Raw genomic sequence first — 5,965 nt, 5'->3', positions numbered from 1 at the left:
GACTTTATTTATTTATTAATCAGAGACACATAGAGAGGCAGAGACACATGCAGAGGGAGAAGCAGGCTCCTTGCAGGGAGCTCAACGTGGAACTCGATCCTGGGACTCTGGGACCACACCCTGAGCTGAAGGCCAATGCTCAACCACTGAACCACCCAGGCTTCCCACCAATACTGATTCTTAAACCTCATGAGATCCTCTGCTTAGAACTTCTCAGAAGAGACAAAATTGGAACAGGTAACCTGAGTTCTCCACGTGGGCCTAGCATTAAAACCTCTGTGCATCCTAGAAGCTGATTAGGAGACAAGCACCAGATGGTATTCATATATGTGGATCTTCAAAATCTTGTGGTTTTATTATTTTTTTCCTGCTCTATCTGGACTAGCTATCTACCATTGCCCCATATTTCATATCCTGAGATAATAGCTTTAGATGTTTAAAACAAACAGAAAAAAATGCCCAAGCTCAACCACTGCCCATCCTACCACTCTTATGCTTTAAGTAATAGACTATATACTGCATGGAGAAAATTTTGAAAAGATGATGAACAGCATGAGACAATATCATGTCAAGTCCATAAGCCTGTTATAGTCACCATTGAAATCTGTTTCAAAGTGGGTGGCAGGGGCACCTGGCTGGCTCAGTCAGGTAAAGCATGGGTCTCTTGATTCGGGATCATGAGTTTGAGCCCCACGTTGGATGTAGAGATTACTTAAGAAAAAAAAAAGAAAGAAAGAAAAGAGGTGGCAGTAAGTTTTAATATAACTATTCTATTTTAACTTATTATGTATCAGTGTTTCTCTGAATGTGGTTAGAGGATGTTTGGGAGTCCTTTCATGTGATCCACATGGTCAAAAAAATTTCATTATAACACTAAGACATAATTTGCTCTTTTCTGTTGTGCTGAAATTTGCACTGATTGTACAAAGGCAATGGAGGGTAAATCTGCTGGGCCTTTAGCTTGAATTGGGACAGTGTTATTAAACTGTTCTTGTGTCCTTTACCACCACACACTTGAAAAAACAGGCCAGTTCCCACTTACAAATGTTCTTCATAAAACAGTTAAAATTAATTTTGTTAACTTGACCCTGAGTACAAGATTTTTAAATTATAGTTTTATCTTGAGATTATTTTATTTTATTTATTTATTTTTTAAAGAGTTTATTTTTTCATGAAAGCCACACAGAGAGAGAGGCAGAGACCTAGGCAGAGGGAGAAGCAGGCTCCCTGCAAGGAGCCCGATGTGGGACTTGATCCCGGATCCTGGGATCATGCTCTGAGCCGAAGGCAGATGCTCAACCACCGAGCCACTCAGGCGCCCCTTATTTTGAGATAATTTTAGATTCATCCATTTGTAAAAAAAACTATGTAGAGAGACCCCATGAGCTCTTTGCTCAATTTATCCCAATGGTAATTTCTTGCAGAACTATCATATTACAACCAGGATATTAAAATGCACATAAAGTTTTCCTTCATGCTGACGTATCAAGTTGTTTCCAGGAAATGCGCTTTTATGATTGAGTGGTGAGCTAAATTAGCCCCCTTTTTATGGACACCAATTTTATTTGAAAGAATAACCGACAAATTTTGGATAAGAAGATAAAGACATATGTTTGGTAAACATTTTGTCAAGAATGAAGTGATTTATAAAAACTGACAGTAAAGAAAACTAATAGTAATTTTTGTTAATTTGACTTTCAAACAAAAAATTAGCGTATTGAGGGGATCTCTGGGTGACTTGACAGTTTGACGCCTGCCTTCAGCCCAGGACGTGATCCTGAAGTCCCAGGATCGAGTCCCACATCGGGCTCCCTGCATGGATCCTGCTTCTCCCCTGCCTGTGTCTCTGCCTCTCTCTCTCTCTATGTCTCTTATGAATAATAAAATATTTTTAAAAATTAACATATTGAAAAACAAGCATCTATCACCATGAACTTGACAGTTTTCTAATACTTAGTCTTTCGTGATGAGATTGCTGATGTTACTAATGAATGTGATTTTGTAATACCATCTAATGAAATATGTCAGTATTTGGAAGATCTGCCTAACTCATTGAACCAATATTTTCCAAATGATTACTGTGTGATGGTGCAAAATCATCTGTGGCAATATTATAAAGTATAAGATAGACAAATGGATTTTAACTTAAGAGACTGAGGCTAGGGGTATCGGCTGGCTTATTTAGTCAGTGGAGCATGTGGCTCTTGATCTTGGAGTTATGAGTTCAAGACCACTTTGTGGATAGAGGTTACTTAAAAAAATACAAAAAATTAAAATTAATACCAATCTTTAAAAAAAAAAAAAGGACAGAGAGATAAAGGCCAGATTCCACATTACAGTAACCTTTAAGAAATTACCACTTGTTGATTTTTGGTGTGGTATTAAATAATAATATTGACAAATATCTGAAAAGGCCATTAAATACTTCTTCATTTTTAAATTGTGCATGTATGAGGCCAGGTTTTCTTTATTTATCTCAGCAGATTAAATGCAAGAGCACATAGGGGCACCTGGGTGGCTCAGTTGGTTAAGTGTCCAACTCTTGATTCCAGCTCAGGTCATGACCTCAGGGTTGTGAGATCAAGCCCCAAGTCAGGCTCCAGCTGTGTGTGGAGTATGCTTGGGATTCTCTCTCCCTCTACCCTTTTCCCCACTCTCATAAATAAGTAAGTAAGTAAGTAAATAAATAAATAAATAAATAAATGCAAGAGCACATATAAAATACCAGCTGTATTCTGTTACACTTAGGATGAAAGAGATTTTCAAAACCATAAAATAATGCCACTCTTCTCACTGATTTATGTAGTTATTTTTTGGTGGAAAATATTCAAACTCAAGTGAATGTGAAACACTTTACTTTTCATTTTAACTGCATCATTTCTGGATGTTTATGGTCTTGGGATGCCTGGCTGGCTCAGTCAATACAGCATGCAACTCTTGATCTGGAGGGTGTAAGGTTGAGCCCCATCTTGTGTGTAGAGATTACTTAAAAATGAAAATCTTGGGATCCCTGGGTGGCTCAGTGGTTTGGCGCCTGCCTTTGGCTCAGGGTGTGATCCTGGAGTCCCGGGATCGAGTCCCGTATCAGGCTTCCGGCATGGGGCCTGCTTCTCCCTCTGACTGTGTCTCTGCCTCTCTCTCTCTCTCTCTTTGTGTGTCTTTTATGAATAAATAAATAAAATCTTTAAAAAAAAAAAAAAGAAAGAAAATCTTTAGGGGTCCTTGGGTGGCTCAGTTGATTAAGTGTCCAACTCTTGGTTTTGGCTCAGGTCATGATTTCAGAGCCATAGGATTAACCCCCCCCCCCCCCACCATCAAGCTGCACATTGGGCTCCGTACACTCAGTGCAGGGTTTGCTTGGGATTCTCTCTCCTTCTCCCTCTGTCCCTCCCCCTGCTCTACAAACAAACAAATAAATCTTTTTTAAAAATTTAAATTTTTAAAAAGTTTAGGGATGCCTGGCTGGCTCAGTCCATACAGCATGTGACTCTTGATCTCAGGCTTGTGAGTTCAAGCCTCATGTTTAGTGTAGAGCCTGTTTACAAAAAAAAATAAATAAAAACTGTTTAGATGTTTATGGTCTATATCTCACAGCAAACAATACTTCACATACATTTAAACACCAGGAAAAAAAAGTCACACATTATAATATCTAACATACTATTAACATCTATGCTTTATATAATTTAAACTAGGTGTGGGGCACCTGGCTAGCTTAGTCATGGAGTATGTGATCTTGGGCTTGTGAGTTCAGGCCCCATGTTGGGTGTAGAGACTGAAAAAAACAAATTTAAACTAAACAAATTTAAACTATGTGTAGAAGAAAATTACCACATAAAACAAATGCAGAGAAAATGCTTGTTAATATCCACTGACAGATGTAAACCTACAATCTGAAGTATTCTGCTCTATCTAGACAAAACACAGAACTCTTGGGGAATATTTATTGCTAGAACTAAGTTATATAATTACTTAATCTCCTCTGTGTATATAGACATATTCTGAATATTCTTGAGAATTATTTTTCTATTTTTTAATCAAAAAAGCTTTATTCTTTTAATCACCTTTTCAATGTATCTTTTTATATTTTGTTAATTTCTGTTAATATTTACTAATCTCTTGAAGCTTATTTTTATTTATTGCTCTTTAAAACTTATTTAATCTTATTTAAGGCTTTTTAACCTTTTCCTTTTTTCTTCTGAAAGTCAAGTCAGTTTGATGTATTCATTTTTACCATCCCCTACTGTTTAGTTTTTTTTTAAGATTTTATTTATTTATTCATGAGAGACACAGAGAGAGAGGCAGAGACATAGGCAGTAGGAAGAAGCAGCCTCCCCATAGACAGCCCCACGCGGGACTCCCATCCCCGGACCCTGGAATCACGACCTGAGCTGAAGGCAGATGCTCAACCATTGAGCCACCCACATGCCCCGGTGTTTAGTTTTTAAAATTTTATTGCATTATAGTCAATATATTTTGTGATTTCTTCCATTTTATTTCATAAGGTTTAGTTTTAAATCTAATGAAGTTCTATGAATTTTCACATTACCTTAAAAAGCAATTGTTTAACATATGTATATATATATTTTAACAATATTATGCCAAAATTAAAAGGTTGCAAACTTTGATTTTTTTTTTATGTTTCTATATATATAGTTACCTCATCATTCTCCTGTTGTTTTTTTATTAATGATGTCTTTTACTTATTAATTTATATTATGTTTAACACATGTAAAATTAGATTTGTAATGTAAATGTAGATATAAGTAATATTAATAGAACAAACACCACTGTATTCACCCCAGCAGAAGAAATAAGCCTTAATTATTTTTAAAAACTTAGCACTTCCATTTCTATAATAAATAAATTTATGATCATGTTAAGAAGCTTTTCTCCATGTATTTCCATCAAGCTTAGCTTTCAAATCTATCTTATTTAGGTCTATAGAAATTAATAACATTTCTTCTTGATGGATTTTCTTTTTTAAAACCATGGAGCAACCTCAGGTCCCATTCAGTACTTCTAATTAGTCTGTTTTTAATACTGTTTGCACTTGCCTTATTTGGTAGTATTTGCTTACTCACTGTTTCATTTCATCTTGGTATTCTTGTTTTGTGAATAGTGTCCTATTCAAGTACTGGAAACCACAGTCAAAAGAAGTAGATAATAAAGAGAAATAAAAGAAACTTCAATTGGAAAGAAATAAGTAAAACCATCTCTATTTGCAGACATTCTATATATGGAAAATCCAAGTGAACTCACAAAGAAACTACTAATAAATTGAGCAAAGTTATAGAGTACAAGATCAACAAACAAAAGTCAGTTGTATTTTCATACAACAGCAATGAACCATCTGAAAAGGAGAGTAGGGAAACCATGTCATTAACATTAAAGAGAATAAAATACCTAAGAATAAAGTTAATGAAGGAGGTAAAAGACTTGTACACTGAAAACTACAAAATTAAAAAAAATAAACCTTTAAGCCCACAAAATTTAAGAAGACCTTAGGGCACTTGTGATGAGCACTGGGTGTTATATTAGGTGATGGATCACTAAATTCTACTCCTGAAACTAATAAAACACTATCTGTTAACTAACTGGAATTTGAATGAAAGTTGAAACTAAATAAATAAATATAAAGACATCCTTTGGTCATGCATTAGAAACCTTACGGGGCGCCTGGGTGACTGAGGTTAAGTGTCTACCTTCAGCTCAGGTCATGATCTCAAGGTCCTGGAATTGAGCCCCACATTGGGCTCCCTGCTCAGTGGGGAGCCTGCTTCTCCCTCTTCCTCTAATCCTCCTGCTTGTGCTCTCTCAAATAGTCATAATAATAAATATACCAATACTACCCAAAGAGATCTAAGATTAACTTCAATTCCTATCAACAGTGGCTTTTTTTTTTTTGATGAAATGGAAAAATTAGTCCCCATATTTATGGAATTCCAAGGCTCCTCTAGTAACC

Source organism: Vulpes vulpes, chromosome 1, assembly GCF_048418805.1.
Source record: "Vulpes vulpes isolate BD-2025 chromosome 1, VulVul3, whole genome shotgun sequence".
NCBI lineage: Eukaryota > Metazoa > Chordata > Mammalia > Carnivora > Canidae > Vulpes > Vulpes vulpes.
The sequence above is the reverse complement of the archived record's forward strand: the minus strand, read 5'-3'. Positions refer to the sequence as shown.